Here is a 24,583-nt window from a genome sequence, read left to right on the forward strand (position 1 = left end):
TGGAGTTCCATGTTACACAGTTATCAATAACCAAAACTAATGTGTTATGCAATAATAAATAATCATATCTACAGAGCTATATAAAAGCCAACAAATTACCTGCAACAACATGGATTAATCTCAGACAGGATGTTTAATAAAAGGAGCCTGGTAGAAAGGAGTACATAGAGTATAATTCTATTTACATGAATTCAAAAACTGGAAAAACTAAGCTACAGAGATAGAAGTCAGAGTAGTGGTTACCTTGGGTGGGAGTAATTTCTGCAAAGGGGCATGATAGAGGCTTCTGGAGAGCCAGAATAGTGAATGTCTTGATCTAGGGGGTGGCTATTATAGTGTATTTACATTGTTAAAGAAAGTCATTGAGCTAGATACTAAAGATTTGTGTGCTTTTCCCAGTAAGTATGCTATAATTCAAAACTATGTTTTGTCAGTAAAACGTGGTTAACCCAATATATGCGAGATTATGAAGGACAAATAAAAGATGACTGCAAGTTTTCAGGCACGATGGACTAGGTAGTGCCATTAAATGAAGAGCTGAACCATGGAGCAAATCAAAACAGGAGCAGAGGCAGAGATCATGTCCTTTTCATTATGTATTCAGGTGTCTACCATATCCTGAATACACAGTCAGTCCACCTTCCAAGATACTCCTCTCCTTTTCATAACACACTATGGCCCACCCCTTCTTGGTGTCTTCTGTTGCCTCCTTTCTCCCAGCTGCCTCTTAACATTGGGATTCCTCAGGCTTCCATCCCAAGTCCTCCTTTAATGCATGCATGCATGTACACACACACGTTTCTCCTGTATTTTTGATCTCAGTTGATGGCATAATCATCTACTCATTTTTTTAAGCTAGAAGCCTTAGAGTCAACCAAAATTAGGATTGTAGTAACCCAATCAAAAGAAACCTAACAGGATAAACATAACTTCCCAGGGTTAGCCCCAAAACTAATGCATAAAAACAGGATGAATGTATAGTTAGACAGATCTAATGGTTTTCTTTTTTCTTTAACTCAATGTATGATGTAGTCATCACTGTATGATGTGGTCATCAAAAGGATAGAGTTCATAATCATATACAGTATGTACAAGAAGAAAGGGAATATTCTTACCTATACTGATAGCAGAAAAGTGCTCTAATATGAGACATGGGAATCTATCTTTTGCTAATCAAGCCATGCCTAGAGTAGTGCATTCCCTTCCAAATCCTACTGTTTAAAAATTAATTGAAACAAAAGAAACTACCAATGTGGTGACCTGACATGAAACCATGTTTTTTAAGGGATGGCTGATGAACTGGAGATGCTTCAACTCAAAAAGTCTGAGAATACTTGACCATCTTCCCATTTTTCTAAGGATGTTCCATGGAACTGGGATCCAGACTCTACTTGTGTCTCCAAAAGACAGGATGGGTAGGAGAAGTAAGAAAGTACACTTCCACTCAATGCAAGAAAGAACTTACTAACTAAGAAACAATAGTGTGTGAAAAACAGGATAGGCTGGAGGAAAGGGATGGAACCTACTTAGGCTAATGGAGAAAAGAGGCTGTGAGAAAATAGAGAATCTCATCTATGAGATCTTTTAAGCAAATGTAACAGTAACGACTAAACAAAAAATCAGAGCAGAGCCACAATTCATAAATAAAAAGAAAATCTGCAAAACCACCAAAGAAAACCTCCAAAGTGAAATGGCAGTCAGACGTACAAGGGAATGAAAACAGTGGAAACATAGAACAGCTGGAAAACAAGAGATAAAATGAAAGCATTAAGCTTTCAAATATCAATAATAACTCTAAATGTCAATGGATGGAATTCTCCGATCAAAAGACACAGAGCAGCTTAGTGGATTAAAAAAGAAGACCCAACAATATGCTGACTCCAGGAAACACATCTCAGCTCTAAAGACAAACACAGGCTTAGCGAAAAGGAATGGAAGACAATACTCCAAGCAAACAGCAAATAAAAGGAAGCAAGTGTTGCCATACTTATATCAGACAAAGCAGACTTCAAGATAAAAAAGACAAGGAGAGACAAAGAGGGGCAGGAGACAATGATAAAAGGGATTTTCTGCTAAGAGGACATAACACATTAATATATATGCACTTAACACCGAGATGCCAAAGTACATAAAGCAATGATGAACAGACCTTAAGGGAGAAATTCACAGCAACACGATCATAGTGGGGGCCATCAACACCCCACTTACATCAATAGATAGACCATCCAGACAGAAGGTCGACAAGGAAATAGTGGATTTCAATGAAACACTTGAGCAGATAGGCTTAATAGATATATAGAGAGAGAACATCCCATCCTCAAACAGCAGAATACACATTCATCTCAAGTACACATGGAACATTATCAAAGATAGAGTATATGCTTGGACAAAGGGCAAGCCTCAGTAAATTTAAGGAGATTGAAATCATGCTAACCATCTTTTCCAATCACAGTACTATGAAGCTGGACATCAACCATACGAACAAAAGTGAGAAAGTCAGAAATATCTGGAGACTAAACAATATGCTATTTAACAACTATTGGATCACTGAATAAGTCAAAGGGGAAATTACAAAATGATTAGAGGCAAACAAAAATGAAAATACAACATACTAACTCTTATGGGATGCAATAAATGCAGTCATAAGAGGGAAATTCATACCAGTACAGGCCCACCACAACAAACAAGAAAAATCTCAAATAAGTAATCTAAAATGCGCCTAACAGAGCTAGAAAAAGAAGAATAGATGAAGGTCAAAGTCAGAAAAAGTAGGGAAATAATAAAAATCAGAGCAGAAAAAATGAAATAGAGACCAAAAAAAAGGATAGAAATGATGACTGAAACTGAGATGGTTCTTTGAGAAGATAAACAAAATTGACAAACTCTTAGCCAGACACACCAAACAAAAAGAGAGAAGGCCAAATAAATAAAATATGAAATTAAAGAGGGGAAACTACAACAGATATTGTAGAAATACAAAGGATTATAAGAGGATACTATGAAAAAGTATATGCCCACAAGTTCGATAATGTAAAAGAAATGGATGAATTCCTACACTCATACACACTCCCAAAACTGAATCAAGAAGAAATAGGGTATCTGAGTAAACCGATCACAAGTACAGAGGTTGAAGCAGTAATTGAAAACTTCCCACAAAACAGGAGTCCAGGGCCAGATGACTTCTCTGGAGAATTCTACCAAACATTCAAAGAAGGTTCGTATCTCTCCCTCTCAAACTATTGAAAAAAATTGAAGAAGATGGAATGCTTCCTAACACATTCTACGAGGCCAAAATCGCCCTGATACCAAAAGCAGACAATGGCAACACAAAGAAGGAGAACTACAGGCCAATATTGCTGATGAACATAAATGCAAAAATCCTCAACAAAATATTGGCAAACCCAATACAGCAATAAATAACAAGGATCGTACACCATGATCAAGTGGGATTTATTCCAGGGCTGCTAGGATGGTTCAACATCTCCAAATCAATCAATGTAATACACCACATTAACAAAATGAGGAATAAGAATCACATGATCATTGCAATAAATTCACAGAAAGCATTTGACAAGATCCAACATCCATTTATGATTAAAAAACTATCAATAAAATGAGTATAGGAGGAAAGTACAACATAATAAAGGCCATATATGATAAACCCACAGCCAACATAATCCTTAATGGTGAAAAACTGAAAGCCATCGCTCTGAGAACAGGAACAAGACAAGGTGCCACTCTTGCCACTCTTATTCAACATACTACCGGAAGTATTGGCCAGAGCAATTAGGCAAGAAAAATAAATAAAAAGAATCCAGATTGGAAAGGAAAAAGTGAAACTTTTGTTATTTGCAGATTATATTATCCTATATATAGAAAACCCTAAAATATCCACCAGAAAACTATTATAAATAACTACAGCAAAGTTGCAAGGTACAAAATCAATTTTAAAAAATCAGTTGCATTCCTATACATTAACAGTGAACTAGCAGAAAGAGAAATCAAGAATACAATCCCATTGAAAATTACAACAAAAAGAATAAAAGACCTATGAATAAACTTAATCAAAGAGGTAAAAGACCTGTACAGTGAAAACTATAAGACATTATTGGAAGAAATTATAGAAGATATAAAGAAATGGAAAGATATGCCATGTTCATGGGTCAAAAGAATAAACATAGTTAAATGTCCATACTACCTAAAGCAACCTACAGATTCAATGCAATCCCAATCAAAATCCCATTGACATTCTTCACAGAAATAGTACAAAAAAATCCAAAAATTTATAGGGAACAACAGAAGACTCCAAATAGCCAAAGCAATCCTGAGAAAAAAGAAAATAGCTGGAGGCATCACAACCCCTGACTTCAAAACATACTACAAAGCTGTAGTATTCAAAACAAACAAACAGATCAATGGATAAGAATGGGAAACCCAGAAATAAAATCGCACATCTATGGACAATTAATCTTTGACAAATGAGCCAAGAACATACAATGGAGATAATAAAGTCTCTTCAATAAATGGTTTTGGGAAAACTGGACAGCTACATGCAAAAGAATGAAAGTAGACCATTATCTTGCACCATACACAAAAATTAATTCTAAATGTATTAAAGGTTTGAATGTAAGACCTGAAACCATAAAACTCCTAGAATAAAATATAGGCAAAACAGTCTTTGACATTTGTCTCAGACTCATCTTTTCAAATACCATGTCTACTCAGCCAAGGGAAACAAAAGAAGAGGTTAACAAATGGGACTACATCAGACTAAAAAGCTTCTTCAAAGCAAAGAAAATCAGGAACAAAATGGAAAGACAACCCATCAACTGAGAGAAAATATTTGCAAATAATTTATCAGACAAGGGGTTGATCTCCAAAATATATAAAGAAGTCATGCAACTCAACAAAAAAAACCCCCAAACAACCCAATCAAAAAATGGAGAGAGGATATGAACAGACATTTTTTCAAGGAAGATAGATAGATGGCCAACAGACACATGAAATGATGCTCAACATCACTAATTATTAGGGAAATGCAAATCAAAACTACAATGAGATATCACATTCCACTGATCAGAGTGGCTAAAATTACCAAGGTAAAAAACAGCAAATGTTGTAGAGCATGTGGAGAAAGGGGAACGTTGCATACACTGCTGGTGGGAATGCAAACTGGTGCAGCTACTATGGAAAACAGTATGGAGATTTCTCAAAAAATTAAAAATAGAAATAGCATATGATCCATCTATCCTACTACTGGGTATTTATCCAAAGAACTGGAAATCAAAGATCCAAAGAGACTTATACACTACTATATTCATTGAAGCATTATTCACAATAGCTAAGGTGTGAAAGCAACACAACTTCCCATCTATAGATGAATGGATAAAGAAAATGTGGTATATATATACACTGGTATACTACTCAGCCATAAAAAAGACAAAATCATCCTATTTGCAACAACATTGATGGAATTTGAGGGTATGATGTTAAGGGAAATAAGCCAGACAGAGAAAGACAAACACTGCATGATTTCACGAGTATGTAGAAGATAAGAAATACATGGATAAAGAGAATAGATTAGTGGTTACCAGAGTAGAAGGGGGTTGGGGGGTGGACGAAAGGGATAAAGGGACACATATGTGTGGTGATGGAGAAAAACTGGACTACTGGGCGTGAGTATGATGGAGAGTATTCAGGAATTGATAAACAACAAGGTACACCTGAAGTTGCACAGTTACAAATCACTATAATCCCAATAAAATTACCTGGAAAAAAAAATTGGCTACACTGTTTCTGTCATAAATTACCTTTCTCCAACATGTGACTGGTACGTGCTAAAGTCTTATTTAATCTTTCAAATAAATGTTTACACTCAAAAATTTACCTCCCAGAAGACAACAAACTGAGTTTTACCTGCTAAGCACAACTGATTTATTATTCACCTCTACGTCTCCCTAACAAATGATCTTTTCACTTCTTAATCTTTAAGTTGGTGTTTGATTTCATTTTTTCTAATGCGTGAACATAATTGTTTTTACCATTATTATACGACCATACCCAATGGTAGTTTTTCAAATCATAATTCATTTGGTCTGATTGTCATCAAAAGTTAATCACCCATAAGCTATACCAGGCACTGGGGTTTTAGTGAAAGAAAGCAATATTGCTTTTTTTGGTGTCTGATTCCAGTGAGGAAACATCTCATTACATAAAAATACAAACAAATAGAGAGTCCAGAAAGTAATTTGTCTTAAAATAAATTAGAAGAGAGAAATCTGTAATACTTATCTCTTTCTCCAAATATTAGATGGAAAGATAAGACGTGGTATTAAAAATCAGAAGGTGTCTTAACACTTGAGACACCTTATCTTTTTTCATACTAAACTACCTACTTGTTTGGTATCTCCAAAATAACTTAGTAAAGTTTGCACTAGCTGGTTTGTGTTGATTGAACTAGATAAATAGACTCTTCCCTTTATGTGATGAAATTATAATTTTGAAATTTTCTTTTTTAATTTGTTTTTTCTTAATGTACAAGTCTTATAAGGAATTTATAAGACAAGACAATTTTCTTATAAGGAAATTTTAATTATGGAGTTTAAACCACAGTCATGTACTGGAAGTAAACAAACATAGATAAGACCACTTGATTCTTAGTTAGAAATGAAGACCGCTACTGCAAATTTTAGAAAAGTTATTTCTGAATAAACCCAGGTGTTCTTTAAAACAAACGAACACATAAATATGGCTGACACATTTTTGAAAAGTTTTTACTATAAAATTTTTGGAGTGAGTCTAATCTCAAACCACCTCAGATGTAAGATATGACAAATCCCTATTGGAAAATTTACAAGTGAAAAATATTATGGAATTACAAATAAAACATTAACTAGAAATGAAAGACTCATAAGATAGGTGGGTTACTTACTTTATATTATGCTGCCAATTGTTTTAAAAAAAGAAAATATGCATCTCTTAAAAATTGAAAATAATTGTTTTAGTTGCGGGATTACAAATTATAATTTACTTTCAAAATCATATTACGCCTTAAAAATGTTATCCAAGTGTTATTTATAAAACCTTTGGGAAACGTTGAAGTAAACTTAGTTATATCATTGAATTCTAAATCTACTTCCTAAAGTTAAACATTCATATTTGCATGTACTTAAATTATTACAGATACTCATATATTTATATTTATATTTATAGCTCTATCTACCTATCTATCTCTCATCACCTCTCTATAACTATACTACTCTAAGTAAAATGGTACATGTGTGTTTATTGTTTGGTATAAAAATGCGAAAGGGATTGAAAAAAATAAGGATGCTAGAACAAAAAGTAAGATTAATTGATTTATTTTGTATTCCTCAATTTGCTCAGTGCCACAACACAAAACTGCTAGTCATAGTGTGGTTAGACAGCATTTGATTCATAAGAAGTAACATCATTTTTTACATTGGCAAGGGAGCAGACTAATATTCAAGTGAGAGTAAATTATATTTCTTATAAATTATGAGTAAAAAAGCTATATAAACGTTAAGGTAAAAACTATTTTCTATACATATTGAGAAATTTTAGCAAAGGCTGATAGCTAGATTATTAATATAGGTGACAAATAAATATGGGTGAGCAATATTTAATAAATACAGTGATATTTAATATTACTACATTTGTGACAAATTTGTTTTAAATATCAGTCACTGATTATTTACTAAGGAACTATTTATTGCATATTAATCTATTTACATACAATATATTTAACTGCTTTAATGCTCAATCTTGACAGAATGATCAAGCCACTATTTATAAGAATAACCCATAATCCAGCACTTTATTTTTAGTTTGGGTATATACCTTTATGTATAAATCCTTCGTCTTTAAATACTAGAGGCTATGTGTCCTCTTTATTAATATCCTGTAAGTGATGAATGTATTGAGTTATCTAAAGCTGATGCCAATAAACACAGGTACTGTGAATCCTTTATTTTGGATCTATAATAGAACAATTTAATTTCAATTATCCTTTGGACATCAAATGATAGTTGGCAGAAATCAAAGAACACAATTTTTATTTTTTTGAGGAAGATTAGTCCTGAGCCAACATCTGCTGCCAATCCTCCTCTTTTTGCTGAGGAAGACTGGCCCTGAACTTACACCCTTGCACATCTTCCTCTACTTTTATATGTGGGGCGCATACCACTACACGGCTTGCAAAGCGACGTTGGGTCTGCACCCAGGATTCAAACCAGTGAACCCCGAGCCGTCAAAACAGAACGTGTGAACTTAACTACTGTGCCACTGGGCCAGCCCCACAAAGAATACAAATTTAAAGCTGTTATCTTTTTTAACTCATTATTTAGCCTTGTTCAGTATACCTGATATATTTGACCATCACACATGTGTCTTATTTGAAATGGTTAATATGTTAGCTAATGTGGGGTTTTATTAATAATTCAAGTATATCAGGAATGGCAAACTAGCAGACATTGAGCAATATTCAGAAAGTTCGGTTAGTGAGACTGAACCATCTTTACATACAATTGGAAAAGAAGGAATCCAGTCCTATAGATATACCTCTAAAGTCGTCCACTTTAACTGTGTATACGATAGTGAAACATTCTCTTTATATATTTCAACTAATCTCTATGTTATTTTTTATTTAATATTGATATTCTTAGTCTCTTCTGTAACATCTGCACAGATAGTGCTGCACATTTTCCTAATGAATGGTAAATAAAGATTATTTTAAAATACTGATTCTTGAATCAATGAAAACAGCATAAATAAATAATTGTCAACCATTTGTTATATTTAAACACTGGAAATGAGCTTACTCACTGCCTGATATTAATATTATTACCTTTGATATTACAGCAATGTTTATAAAACAAATTATAAAAAAAAACTTTTGTGATTGCTATTTTCTTCAAAGAACTATTTGTTTACTTGGTCAATTAATGAAATTATTAATTGCTCAACAAAAATATGTTGGGCTATTGCATTAACATCCTTCCATAGTTTCAATTCAAATGTCATGTCCATCTCTAAAGAATTTTGTTTTTAAGTAAATCAAAGTTTGCAAGGAAATGATCATTTAAGGGAGAATGAGGAGAAGGGAAACATTAACCATGATAGTAAGTACAAATTAGTCACTCTTGAAAATTGTGTGCTCTTAACCTGGAGAGGAGAACAAATGTTTCGCTTGTTAGCTTCTCTAAATTAAGGGCTTCAAGATGATTTAACCAAATTTACCTATACAGACAGTGTTTGTGAGTGTCTTTAGATGAACCAAAGACCATTCTTATGTTGTGTAAACATGTCAGTCACGTTCTGCCTTATCTAAAAGTGTAGACATACCCCTGCCACCACCAATAAGGTCTCTGGGGACAGAGTTTTTACCATCTACTGATGGCCAGTTTCCCAAGGGTAAATAAACATGTAGTAATTTCCAGAACACATGTAAATAGGACCCAGTTAAAATACAAGATGTTAGATCCCTAACACTTGATAGTGGCGACTGAGAATGTAAAGCCATGTGATAGGAACCATCACTAATGTTTTGTTAAATTAGACTATTTAACTAATAGCACAGGTACAAATACCTGTCCTGGGCCACTTCCCAAGAATCTCTCCCCAGTTCTCTGCACACAAGTTTAGGATCCTTACATCCTGCTGGTGGAGTGGCCCATTTATCACTCCGCAATGTCCTTGTTCCCATCGAATTTTTCTCCCGTCAGCCAGCGTTGTCTGAAATTGGTGTACTACTCGAGTTTTCTTTTTAGCATTACTTATACAACGTATACATTATCCTTTCAACTTGTACGGATACTTTAAGATCAACCTAAGAGCGCATATTTTGATTTTATTTTTATTCTAAGAAACTTTGCCTTCTAATGGAGTATTTATTCCATTTACATGTCACAAAATCACTGATATTGGACATCTAGGCACCATTATCACTGTTTGCCACTGTTTGCTCTTTATTCTGCCTGTTCTGTGCTTCCTTGTTGCCTTCTTTGGGTTTATTCATCCATAATGATTCTCTTCCTCCCCCCTCCCTCATGAGCATCTGATTAATATTCTTTCACTGTTTATGCAGCCTTTATAGCATGCTCTCTTGTTTTATAAAGTCCATATCATTTTCCTTGGACCCCTTCATGGACAATGTGTGGACCTTAGAAGCCCCTTTATTTTTCCTGCCATTGGTGTTATTATTGATGTCTTTTTAAATTTCATATGAGCATAAACCCCCAAAGCATTACCATATTGCTTTATACTTTCAATAGGTATTTAGATGTGCCCTCATATTTATCTTTTCCTTCAGTCTGTGCTCTACTGGCAACACTGAGCTGCCACCTGTGGTCAACATCTGCCTTTTGTTGTTGGTACTCAGGTGACAAATTCTCTTAGTTATCTGCGTGGAGACAGTAGTCCAGGTTGGCAGTTCCCAGTGTCAGCACTTTTGTGTACATTTTCTTCTGCGCTTCATTCTACTTGGTAAGAAGTTGGGGGTCGTCAACTTCTGTTCTTTGACACGAATTGTCTCTGCTCTCATCATGCTTTAAGATTTATCTTTGTGTTTCAAAGCACTGAGGTAGTTGATGGGCCTTTCTTTGGATCCATCCTGTGTCATGTTCTTAATGCTTCTGAAATCATTCACTTGGTGTTTTTTTTTCTTGTTTGAGAACATTCAAGGCTTCTTCTGACATGTGGCCTGTTTCCTCTCTCTCCTTTTTCTGGGGATCCAGTTACACCACCCCTGATATTCCCTCATGCCCTATGTGTGGGAGGCTCTTTCCATCACCACCCATCCTTGGGTTTCTCATGCATCAGTCTCAGTATTTCCTTCTGCTCTGTTTTCCTGTTCACTAATTATCTCTTCAGATGCACAGAATTTGTTTTACAATCCACCTATCATGTTCCTATTTCCAGTTAATATATTTTGTTCTAAATTCTCTTAGAATTTTTCATAGTTTCCAAATTATTTTTCATAGTTTCCAAAATTGTCTGACAAAATTCTCAAAAAAGTTAATTCCTTGAACAAATAAGTTGTAATTATTTTAAAACCAGTGTCTTATAACGACTTGTAAATGTAATATCTAGATCTACTCTAGCTTTTTTTTCTTGTCTTTGTTTTTGTACAATTCTTTTTCTTTGTTCACCTGGTTATTTTTGATGAGTGCAGGGCACTGTGGTGAAAACGTAAGGAAAAATGTGAGGCTCCAGGAAAGTCTCGTCTTCCCCCAGGGTTTCCTTGCCTGTGGTAGGCAAATATTAAACCAACAAGGTATTCTGATGGTGTGACTTAATGGTCCCACCCCTATTGGAACTGGCTTATTTCTGGGACAATTACTTGTAGGATGTCAGGGTCCCCATGAAAGCTTCAGGTGCTCTCAAGACCTTCCCTCTGATGGACGCCCCCTGCCAAACTCACAAGAAGGCTTCTCAGATGGTCCTTTCAGAACTAGCTGCTACCAAAAGGCAAATGTGGATCCATCTCCAGGCCCATGGCTTGGCTGCTCTCCTCCCTAGGTGCTGACCTAGAGGCTCTTGCTGCCAAAGTAGCTCTGAAAACCATCAAATATTTCTTTTTTCAAATTATGTTCAGACTTTCTACCATAAGTAGAATAACCTGGGTGAGTCAGAAAAAGAAAATAAAATGTGAAGCTCTTCCAACCTGGATACCTAGGGGCACAAAGTGGTAGTGATCCCTTTTCTTGTGTAAAAGATGAGCCCATTGGCATCTCCCCAGCATCTGCTAGCCACAGAGAGAGCTGTAGGAAGCACGGCATGATGCACCTGCCTTGTGGAAAGGAGGAAGTGTGTCCTTCCTCTGCATCTGTGATTCATGCCCAAATCCCATTATGCTTCATCTTTAATGGGTTGATTGTGGACTCCCTTTTCATTCATTAACCAGAGGATACAGAAGGAGGTTAATAAAACCAGGGTCAACACCTGCAGAGATGGCCACTGGTGGTGAAATGGAGCTGCAAGACTGGAAATTTCTCGTGCATTTCAGTTTTCCAGGTTTTTGCTGCAGTGACGGTCCCCACTGCACATCTGTGGACAAGAACTGGACCTTTATTATCCTGATGCTGATGAACGTGTGAAAAGAAAACATGTGATTCACAGAGCAGCTACCCTCAGGCTGCAAGGCTGACCCAGGACGGGCTGGAGGAGACGCAAGCCAGTTCTATCCAGTTCTCAGGAGGCCACTTTCCACAAGCTCACACCTGATCAGCAAGTTTCCAGTTTCAAATTTTTGCTTTAGACCTTGTCCAATTGTAATATAGATTGAAGAATTGCCATAAGCTTTGCACAAGCTTTGTAAATGAACTTTGACATCCTTCAAAAATGTGCATTTGTATATTGAATTCTTTATTCTTTCAAGTATAAATTACCTCTGTAGTTGCAAAAACTTATTAAACAACTTGACTTCTTTTAGTTTCATCTAATTTATTTAGCCATATATGTGCATTTCTGCAAGACTAGATAAGTAAAAAATGAAAAATTTGGAAGGCCTCAATTCACAAAAACTAGATTTTACAAAATAATACAATTTGAGTTCCTCCTGAGTACTATCAGCTTAATTTGAAACTATGTTAATTTCTCTAGAAATGAAATAATTAAGAGTTAATAGGTAATTAATTTGAAGTTATATTCATTGGTGTTTAATGATAGTGATAAAAGATCTATTAATACTCAGTATTTACAGTTTCATTTGAGAATATTAAAAAGATAATCTCGTGTATTATAGTTGGGGCAAATTTAGTAAAAAGTAAAAATTAAATAAAAGTGTTGGCATCTTTAGGAAGTAAAGCTTCATATATAGATTCTCAATTAGTTTTTACTGGACATGAAATGAAACACTTGTTTTCAACTTTAACTTCTTTTTAATAAATCATCATCAGCACCTGGGCAAGTTTCCCAACCACTTACCTGAACACAGGTGGTTCTGGGCACGGGAGGTCCTGTTCACCGTCCTGTAGGTCTGGGCCAGTGGTGGGACTCACTGGGGCTGCTGATGGAGTCTATGGCTGCTTCATGCTCTAAAATACTTGAATTGAAGTAAAAAATCATCAATTATAAAAGCTTTTCAGACTGTTCCTAATTGATAAAAGTAAGATCAGGAAAATCAATATTTCAATTAAGAAAATTTGAATATGTATTTATCTAAACATAAGTCTATGTCTATGTGTATTTATGAATGTTTATTAAATGTAGAAAATTCTGGGAGACACGGAAAAATGTGTCTAGTGGGTAATGGGAGGATTATGTTGATTTTTAAAAATTTTTCCAGTTTTCTTGCAATAAGCATATGCTATTTTTTATTTAAAAAATCTGCAACTTCTAAAAATAGTTTATTGTTCATTCTGAGCCTGAGGTCATGGTCAGTGTGAAGGTCCTGGGACTGAACCAGAAATGGGGATAACGTAGGATCAAGGCATCTCCAGAGAAAGTACTCTGGTGGAGGGGCCATCTGATGCTTTCAGAGGGTTCTGGAAAGTTCTAAGAAGGCAGTAGGATTTCCGTGTAAAGCAGACAACTCCACAATCCAGGTGTTAATGTGAGGCCACCGAGGCCCAGGGAGTCCTCCAAAATCCTTCCCTTGCTGTCCTCGGGGCCACCCTCCCTGGCCCTCCTCTGCTCTGGGCCCCACCGTGACTCAGTTTCCCTCCCTGGTGTCAGTACAGAGACTCAAAACACCAGGAACAGCTGCCCACAGCTGCTGCAGAGCCTTGGCCACCACGGGCTCTGCAAGACTTCTACCCAGCATCTTGCTGCCCCACAGACCATTGCACTCATGTGAGCTGACACCAGGTTCCCTCCTTGGGGCCCTCCGACAACCCCCATTGTGTACCTGCAGCCCAGGGTCACGGGGTCAAGGTTGAAAGGCCTGACTACTACAGATGCATTACCCAGCATATCCTGAGGCTGACGGACTTGCTGGACAGTGAGTGTCCTCTGCAGACAATGTGTCCACTCTGTTCGACAGAGAGAGATGAGCCTGCATTTGAGGCCCTACCCAGCTGAGGCCACTTGATCACTGGGAGGGGCAGAGAGGGTGTGCCAGAGGCGAGAAGCAGAGGTTCAGAGAGCTTCCTCCACCACAATTCTTCTTGTTTCCTAAGAAAAGCTGATGGAGAGCACACATGTGGTGTGATGCCCCCAGGTTAGCTGCGTTTGAAAAAATGCAAGACAGAGCCCTGGGCTCTGTTGTTTCCTCAGTGAAGACTCTTGACACAGTCTCCTTCTGGTGTTGAGTGTGTGACATCAGCCTGGGTCTGCCCGGCACATTCCCAGCCTCCAGTCTGCCATCCCCACTCCCTGCTGAGGACCCACTCAGTCTTCTTCTCAAGGGCCATGAAACTTGCTCAGACATGTTCCAGACATCACAGCTGGTGCCTGTTTAAGGATGTTCTACCTGCACGAGGAGGGGTCACAGTCGATGAGGTGCATATCTGGCTGCATTTTCAAGTTGTATTTGTTAAGGATCATTTCTTAAATTTCATGTGTAGATACAGCTGGAGGTCACTGTGGTCTAAGACTGCCCTGATCCCTGTGCATCCTGCCTTTCTGAGGTTTTACAAATGTGGAGGACATCACAGACTTCCTCGGGAGTTCACAGGCTGGCCCGTATTTTGGTGGATAATGAAAAAGGCCACTTCAGATTTTGACCAATATCACCAGTTGTCTTCCAAAACAGTTTAAAACAATCCATAGTCCAGTCAAAAAATATGAGCACATGCATTTCCTATACATTTGTGATGTTTTAATATGAAATGAGAAACTATATCTCTTTTATCATTGTTTATAAATTGATTAGTGAGGCTGAGCCCCTTCACACGTTAATTGGACATTTCTATTCCCTTTACTCTGAGTTACACAAAAATATACTTTATTCAATTTCCTCTTGGAATGCTTGTGTGTTTCTTATTGAAATACAAAGATTTTTTGAACATCTAAATATTAATCCTTTGTGCCACTTCTTAGTGAAAGTGTGTCTATTTTATTTTTCTTTAAAAACAATTTAAGGGGCAACCCGGTGGCATAGTGGTTGAGTTCACATGCTCAGCTTTGGCAGCTCAGGGTTCATGGGTTTGAATCCCAGGTGCAGACCTACACACCTACACACCAGTCATCAAGCCATGTTGTGGCAGCGGCACACATGAAAAACAGAGGAAGATTGGCCCGGGTGTTAGCCCAGGGCCAATCTTCCTCAACAGCAACAACAACAGAAAGAATTTAACTTTCAATTTCCTGGGTAACGTTCCCATGTCCCTTCAGTCAGTTTCTTGGTCCTAATTCCTAATCAAACACTTGTTCCATTTGCTAGGTCTGTTTGTCCCTTCTCTTTGCTTCTCTTTTTCCTCTTGAGGTGACTTGACCAAGGTCTTGTTTCTCCTTGGTGTTGTTCCATGTGTTTCTGTTTCTCTTGTGGTTGAAATGTGTACATTCCAGGCTTTTTCTTCCTCTGGTTATTCTAAGTGTCTAAAACCAGGTATATTGTAAACAAATATCTTTCACAACCAAGATTGGGTAATTGCCACTATATCCCCTGAGCTACAGAATCACTTCTGCATGATTTGACTCCACATTATTTACCATTTTGAAATAATCTGGGGATTCTAGTCCCGATTGTTTTCTTTTATATCCAAAGTATTATGCTATAAAGAATTTAAGAAAAATGCGCATTTTAGGGTTTTATTACCATGTCCTCCCATTCTTTCATTCTTCTTTATTTTCCTGTGCTTCAGCATTTTGCCTTTCTTGCAATACATTCTGCTATGATCAACCTCTGAAAGGCCTCTATCCTCCTTTCTCTTTGCATGATGGTTAGGTTTGGAATCAGCCTTAAAATCCTAGGAGGTGATGTTGTGTATTCCTCTGATGAGCTTGGAGATTTAGCAATTGAACCTGCAGTCTTGACCATGGTCAGATCGATAGTTATGACTTTCCCTGAATTAATCAAACATCTACTCACTTCTCCATGTGCATCAGGCACAGTGCTCCAAGGGTCATGGAAACCAGATCAATATTTCACAGTTCAAGTCCCCCTGACTTCACAGTGTCAAATCTTTACCACAGATGACTCGTAAAACAAATCTGCTTACAGGGGTTTTCAGGTCTAAAAATTAATACCGCATTTCACAAGGAGAAAGGATGGGGGAGTTTAAAAGGCTATTTAAAATTCATTAGCTAAGTTTCCTTGTTGACAAAGTGCAGGTGGCAGAGAGAAGACAAGGTGGTGGTGGACACCATGCCTGAGAAAAAGTGTCTCACCTAAATTTTCTTAGAAAACCCTGGATCTCTGCAGGCCACTCTGTGAAGGTCCTTCCTCTGCAAATCGGGACCTACAACAGAATATACTAGGCCTGCTTTAGGGCCTGACAAGGCACCCAGATGCTTGTGAACTGTGAGGCTGTGTGGAGCACATTTGTCAAACTACACTCTTTCAGGAGCCATTTATTCCCACACAGCAGGCACGGTGGACACTCACTGATGTGTGTGTTAGATCCGCTTTGCCACCCCCTTGTGTCTCAGCTTTGTTTCCTCTCACCCAAGATCCAGATGTCCTCCAACAGGAAGGCAGTCTCTGGTGATCTGAAATCCAGTGCCTGCTCTGCCCTTAGCAGCAGCTGCAGGTCTCAGAGAAGCTTCAGAGCTGCTTCCATTGACCTGATGTTTAACTTTGGTTCATCAACAGCAGACCCTGAGCTCTGATCCTTCTTTCTGTCTCAGGGCAACTGTAAAAGTCACACAATGAGCTCATGTGTGGGCTCACCCACATCCCAGATTTTGTTGGGGCACTTGGTAGGAGATGGTAGCCTCCATTTATAAACCATGACCATCTCCTCCCTCTTCGTGGAAGCAGAGGCTCCCATCCATGGGGTACCAGGAGGCTCTGTGGGATGTTACACTCAGCCTGAGGCCAGGCCAGGTACATGTCACACTGACAGCAGGTCTAAAATGACAAGTGATGTGTCTGTTCAGAGAACAGACAGTGACAGTCATCTCTGGATTCTGCATCACATCCAACTGTCATGGCAACATCAAAGTTCTCCCAACCCCTTTTGTTACAAGAAATGGTGGTATGGCTGCCACTTTTCCTAACTGAGATTCAATCCTATATGGGGAAAATTATGGAGGCCCTGTGGACTGACCATAACTCCTTTCTGCCTGACAGAGGAGAGCAGTTAATCTCCAGCAGCCGCAGGAGTCAGGAGGCAGCCACTTGGCCACAGTTGCTCCATAAATTTGCAACCTGTCCATGAACTGATGTGCAGCACCCCATGTAGGTGAAGCAGATTTTCAGTAAATCCAGATCAGGGGTGTAATGTAAGGTCTGATGAATCCTTAAAGGGACATCTGGAGAGTCTCTGACTTGGAGGAGGTGTCTCTGAGAAGATTTACACCCTGGATGGGGCTGATCTCCACAAGTGCATGAAAAATAGCTCAGGATCCTAGCAGAGTTGCATTAAAATTCTGTAATTATAGCAACCCTCTCAAATACACCCTATCTGCATGTTGTAGAGTTGTATTTCCTGGAGATTCCTGAAAATGCCATCAGTTGCAACCCCCACCAGTTAATCCTTGTATCTGATACACTGCATAGAAAAGCAGGCCAACCCAACAGCAGCCTGGGACAAGGCTAGTTCTCTGAATTTGCAGTTTTCACCAAATGCTGCTTGACAACAGAAGGAAATAAGAGTTAGAGGCAGCAAGTCTGTGGCCTGACCAGAGATGCCCCTTCAGAAAGAAGGAAAGACAGCTTCCCAGCACCCAGCCTCCTTCCCAGTGGGTATGTCCCAATCCTACACTCAGAAGAGAAACTTATGAAGGGTCAATTCTTTGTCAAGATGACTAGACTTATGTCGATTAAAAACTACTAGTTTGAACAGTATGCAATCTATCTGCTTACCTTTCTCTTCTGGTAAACTCAACTTGCTTTTGAGTTTAAAGAGCACAAATGCTCACGGAAATAGACAGAGCTTAGCACTAATGAAAAATGAATTCATAGAAAATCATCCATAACAAGCAGACAATGTAGGCCTACTGTTAAGTGAGCTGAAAGAAAGCTTTAGGATTACAGAGGGGAAGGGAAGTTGTATTTCAACAGTTTCCAGGAGTTCCTACTCACCAGAGATACGGCTTTAAATTCACTTTGGGTTGAATGACTTCTTTGAGGAATGTCAGTTGCATGGGCTCCTGAGTTTCATAAACATTTAGGAGGAGGTATTATTGATCATGGTCCTGTTTCTGTGGCATAAAGGCCAGGTGAGGCAGGGAAGTGTGGTGGTGTATCCAATAACTGACCTCTAACAAACGTGGTGATGACTTTGTGCTTTGGGGTCCCTTGGAAGTCTGAGGTTGGCCTGTAGGTCATGGAGTGACCAGGGAGTCTACAAAGGCTGCATGTGTGTGAGGACATGAGTCCCAGGCTGTGAGAGACAAAAGGACCCAACACCCAACACCCTTGTGCAGGTTGGCTTCTCTTACGAGTCTCTCTGTGGGACTGTCCAGAACACATTCTCAGGGTCATGGGGTAAGTCTGTCTAGTGGGTTTCAGAGTGGCTGAGTACCCTCAGTGTGCTCTTTGGCTTCAAGTGGCATTCCCTCCCCTTGTGCGTTTGTGCACAAGTTTGCCTTTTTATAAGGACATCTGTCATGTTAGATGAGACTGGATGATCTCATCTTAACTAATTACATCTGCAATGACCTTGCATCCCAATAAGGTCACATTCTGAGGTCCTTGGGGCTATGACTTCCACACATGAAACTGAGGGGCACAAGTCAGCCCATAGGGTTCACCCACACAATGCTGTGTTGAGGTGTGTGGCCTTTGCGGAGCTGATGTGTGAAAGAGACAGTTCACTGTATCACTTTAGTTTCACTGAATTTCTGGGTAAACAGTGATATTTTCTGCTAATAAGTATAGTTTTGCTTCTTCCTTTGCAATGTTTATTATCATTTTAAATGTTTTTTCTAATGTCATTGGCTAGATCTCCCACAAGCTATTTCATAACAGGGATAATAATGGACATTCTTATTTTGTTGCCAAGTTTGGTGGTGACACAACTGATGTCTCAACATCAGCTTTTCATTCCTGTGTATGTTTCAAATAATTCTAAGAAGGTATCCATTTCAGTTCATTCTCACTTAAACAACTTTGTTTAAATAAAAATGGAAAGCTGATTTTTTTTTCCTGAGGAAGATTCCCCCTGACTTAACATCTGTACCAATCTTCCTCTAGTTTGTATGTGGGTCACTGCCACAGCATGGCTGCTGACAAGTGGTATAGGTTCAGGCTGGGAAACGAAAACCAGCCACTGAAGCAGTGTGCTGAAGTTAACCACTAGGAAATGGGGCCAGCTCCAATAGCTGATATTTAAAATTGTTTTTCTCTCTGTTTAGAAAACTTTGCAAGTCCCTCTTTTAAACTACAAGGCCTTCTACCAGTTACTCTCCATCAAGCCAGACTATTTTTCCCATTATTGTCTTTCTGTGTTTATTTATTTATTGACAGCCTCTTGAATTCACTAGAGTGCAGGAGGACAGGAACTTTGCTTCTTGTTCTGTCTATTTATTGCCATCTGGGGATGCAAACCATCATTAAATATGTTTAAGGGCTGAGTGGATGACATGAGGAGTGAGGAGACCTTATAGAGTGAAAGGAGCATCAGCCACCGTGACACATGGCTGAAGCATCTGCAGTGAAGCCAAATCTCAGTGCTTACTGCAGTACTGGTTCAATCATTTAAATGTTGTAGCTTAGGCCATTTGAAGTGAGAAGAGAAATTCGACTAAGACTGCACAGTTATTTAATAATCAGCACACCAAGAGTAGCCTAAGGGTCATCTGCACATCCGAATAGTCCAGCATGTGGAGGCTCTCCTCACATTAATTGGAAGCACACAGGAGATGCTCCCTTGCTGTTAATCAGCCTGGGAAACCAGGTCTTATCAAGCACAGGAGAGGCGAGAAGCAATGCTACTGCTTAGAATAAGGTTGAACTGCAGCTCAGGCAATGACATGCATCCCAAAGAGAATAATTATAAATTCTGGAAAATATTTTTAAGAGAACAATTTGCAGGCAGATGAGGACAAAAGCAGGCAGAAGCTAGAGTGTCACCCTGCGGAAGAAGAAGGCCACGTGGGGCAGGTGTCCCTTTAGGTGGCTTCCTCTTAGATTCCTCCAAAGTTTTAAGGTGTGGAGTAGCCAGAACATGAGCAAAACCCAGTTTTCTCACCTGGAGATGTCTGAGAATGAAGTTTTGACTTGCTAGAGTGGCTGGAACCTGAGGGGGAAAAGGAAAACCATATTTGGGGGCTTCAAATTTTCTATAGGCTTCCCACAAATCCTTAGCTGACCTCTGAACTTTAAACACATGAGGCTGAGTCTGAAACCTGGGTGCAAAGCAAGATCTGGAGGCCTAGGCCATCTGAGCTGAGATTTCAGCTGGTGCCCACCACAGAAGGGTGGAAATTGGAGTTTGAATCCTGCCAAGTTAGAATGGTGAGTAACAACCCAGCTTTGGATGAAACACTGATGGAACTGAGGAGCATGAAGCTAAAATTCAAGAAAAAAATGATCCTTATCTTTTTTAAGTCCAAGGTGATCAGCCAGAAACTTAAGTGCCAGCTATAATAAAACAATGCCTCATCGCTCTTCTGAGGGAGATAACAAAATTCAGTTTCTTCATCAAACCATCCACAATGGTTAGCTTACAGTAAAAACAATTGTTAGACATAAATAGACACAGGGAAAAAATGGCCCATGTCAAGAGAAAAAATGGTCAAGTAAAACAAGCCATGAGATGTCTCTGATCTGCAGTTAGCATGTACTAAGGCTAAGCGGCTATTCGAAGTATTTTAAAGGACTTAACAGACAAGATGTCATGATGAATGCTCAGATGAGGAATCTCAGCACAGAAATAAAAAAATTAATAAACAACCCAATGGAGATTTTAGAAAAAAGTTGCATATAACAAATTAAAAAAAAAATTACAAACTCAAAAACCACTTGGAGGTGACAGGTGAAATTGACAGTAAATTGAAGCAGATCAAGAGAAATTATACAACCTGAAGAAGACAGAACAAGGAAGAATCACAAGCAGAGCATGAGTGACCTGTAGGACACTATCATGTGGTTGCCATGCATATTCTTGGAGTTCCAGAAGAGAAGAGAGATTTGGGCAAATAATTTTTTTTAAATAATGTTTGAACATTTTCCAGTTTCAGTGAAAAATATCAACTTATAGATTCCAGAAACTCCTCAGCAAAACCCATGCAGGTTTAATAAATAGAACAGCATGCCTGGCACATGGTAGTCAAGTAGTGGAAAATCAGATAAAAAGGGGGCATATGAAAGCTGATGGAATAAAAAGACCATCACAAACAAGAACCATGATGACAGCAGATGGCAAAGGAGCACACGTTCAAGTGATGAAAGAAAATAAAAGCAAAATTGAAAATGTGAAATTCTGTATCCAGTAAAAATTCTGTGTGCATTCTAGAAGAAGGCTTAAGGGAAATGAATCCCAGTGGAAACTGGGATCTGCAAGTAGGAAAGAGAAGCACCCAAATGTTAAATATAGAAAACATATAAATAAACATTCTCTTAATTTCTTTAAAGTCAAATTTCTGTTTATGCAAATGTAATCATATCACACGATTTATAACATATGCATATATAGAACAGATGACAACTATAGCACAGAACAAATAGAATTCACCATTGCAAAATTCTTAAGTTTACATTGAATAGTATATTAATAACTCTAGGTAGCAAACACAATTTAAAAGGTTGTAGGTAATAAGTTTTGGAGGAACTGAAACAGAATTTTTAAAAAATACCCAAAATGCTAAGAAAGAGAAGTGGAAAAAAAATTAGATGTGTTGAATTGTAACACATAACAAACTAGTCCAGTCATATCAATAATTCATTTAAAGTAAATGGTATAATCTCTTTAATTAAGAGCTATACTGTGAGAAGGAACAGAAAAGAAAGACACAACTATATCCTACCCATTTTAAATACTAAGACAAAGGTTGAAAAAGAGAGAATGGGACAGATACACCGGGCACACAGTAGGCACAAGAAAGCTGGTCAGCAGTGTCGATATCAGACAAAACAGACTTCAACACAAGAGTATTACTGGAGACAGAGACATATCTAATGATGATGAACCATCAATTCACCAGGAAAACATACAAATCTTAAACGTGTGTGTGCACCTACTAATAGAGCTTCAACATATGTGATGCAAAAACTGTCATGACAAAGGTTGAAATAGACAAATACATGTCACAGAGGGCAATGCCAACAGCCCTGTCTCAGTAATTAATGGAACACACAGACAAAATTCAGTGAGGGCACAAAATACATGAACAAGACTATCAATCACCTTGACCTAATTGAAATATTTAGAACATCTCATGCAAAACTGTAGAATACTCATTCTATTAAAGTAAAAATGGAATGTTCCCCAAATAGACCATGTGCTGGGCAATAAAATGTCTCAGTAAATTTGAAAAGGCTGGAGAAGTACATTGTATGCTCTCTGACTATAAAGGAATTCCTATGAGTCAATAACCATGAAACATGTAGGAAAGTACCCAATACTATAAAGTTAAAACATGCAAACGCACATACACATACTCACACACTCACACGCACACCCACGAGCATGCACATAGATGTGAACACACGCAAACACATTCCATCCATATGAAATCTCAAAGCAGGCAAATGAATCTACAGTGATACATTGAGAACAAGGGTTAACACTGAGAGTTGTGTTTTCTGGGAAAAGCCAAAACAAAACTTTTTAGGGTAGTGAGACATTATGTATCTTGATTGTGGTGCTGATTAAATGAGTGTATACGTTTTCCCAAACTCATCAAATATATCAAGTTGTGTAATTTGTTGTATGTAGATTTTAATTCAATAAAAATATGAAGGAAACAAACTGAAATAAAAGATGGTTAACTACCATCTCTGCTCCTTTCTCTGTCGGTAATAGAAATAGCCCTTTGTGAATCACAGCTGCAACTGTTTGCCACCAGAAAACAAACTCCATCATACTTCCAGGCAATGGCAGGGGCCAGTCTTGGCTATTGGAGTCACATGTCACTTTCAGTTTTGGGGACAGTAACCAAGGAGTATAGAAAAGAGAAAATACTTTGGCTAAAAAATTCCCTTATCTTCTTTTTCAGTTTTGATTTTTCAATAGAGTTTTAGTATAAAATGAATGAAAATAGTACCTCCACAAAATCTGCTCCAAGTGATTAAACACCTTCTCGCATGTTTCCTGGCTGGGCTTCAGGTTGACTTTCCTTTGCTCTAACCGTCTTCAGAACAAGATCCACATCCTCATGGATCATCCCTTCTTTAAGTTCTAACCCCTCAGATTTCAGCCCAGTGCAAGATTGCTTTCACTTCCTAGATGCTGCTGTCTCTCCAGAATCAAGATAATGTCAGTCCCTAAACTGAGGAACTATAACAAGGATATTGATGCCACATTGTTATGTTTGAGGAAGCTACTTATTCAACCCTGAGATTCCTCAATGTTGATGGAACATTTACCACACTCTGAGTAAGTCAAGGGATGAGGGAACAAAAATGATCATTCTGTGCCCCACACATAACAGAATTTGCCACAAAAGGCAGGTTCATTAAAGCTTATTTTATTGAATGCTTACATCATTATTAATGCTTGAGGAATTTATACCATTCATAAGATTTACTTAATAAACTTACCATAGGAGGGCTCCTGATCAAATAACAACTACACAAATGTTAGCAACACTAATTGATGTTGGAAAACCAACACCTGTTAGTAAGAGAGATTTCTGAGGTCCTGGGTTCAACCCAGTATTCTCGTATATTCTAAAATTTTCCTAGTACTCAAAAATCTCCAAAATTTCTGTTCGAATGGAGAGAGCCAGTGATGTCAGATTTTGCCTAAAGTGAGTTCCCTAGATCTCAAGTACTGAGATGGGAACGGGTCAATCCCAGGATCTCATTCAGTATGTTCCAAGGGTGAGTTACACAGAGTGAAGTCAGTAATTGTAAGTTGATATGGTTCTTCAGCTGGCCCAGCAATTGGTGATCCATCTCAGAATGACCCAGAGTCAATGAAGTGTAGGATTCCCAAAAATGCCCTGCACTGATCATTCCGGTATTGGAAAAGCCAAGTGCTTGGGGACAAAAGAATCATCATATGGCTGACACACGGGCTTGAAGACACTCCTACCAGCCAGGTAACTGTCACTGATGCTTTTCATTGATGAATCCACCTTAAAGAAAGCCATTTTACAGTGATCCTCCAAGAAAGTAAAATACTAACAGGAAAGGGAGTAAATATGTAAGTGCTGTATTCTAGAGAGAAAAGTTTGTTGGCTTTATTTGCTGTTATTATTTTTGTTGAGTGTTGGGAATTTATACAGGGGTAAAATGATCATGCTAATGATATTCTTTGTTACTATTCAACCATGAAAAGTACAAAATAAGTTCCAGGGCCAGCCCCCGTGGCCTAGTGGTTAAGTTCAGTGTGATCCACTTTGGTGGCCT

The 24,583-nt window shown here is 38.2% G+C and overlaps 1 long non-coding RNA gene across 2 annotated transcripts in view; it reads right to left on the bottom strand.

Annotated features, from left to right (window-relative positions):
* Positions 1–13,179, bottom strand: part of LOC138923043 (uncharacterized) — a 29,097-nt gene extending 15,918 nt beyond the window's left edge. For both annotated transcript variants that reach the window (XR_011436147.1, XR_011436146.1), the window contains exon 1: positions 12,946–13,179. This is a non-coding gene — a long non-coding RNA (uncharacterized lncRNA). The remainder of the gene's footprint in view (positions 1–12,945) is intronic.
* Between the last annotated feature and the right edge of the window lie 11,404 nt (positions 13,180–24,583).

Source organism: Equus caballus, unplaced genomic scaffold (genome assembly GCF_041296265.1).
Source record: "Equus caballus isolate H_3958 breed thoroughbred unplaced genomic scaffold, TB-T2T haplotype2-0000440, whole genome shotgun sequence".
Taxonomy (NCBI): domain Eukaryota; kingdom Metazoa; phylum Chordata; class Mammalia; order Perissodactyla; family Equidae; genus Equus; species Equus caballus.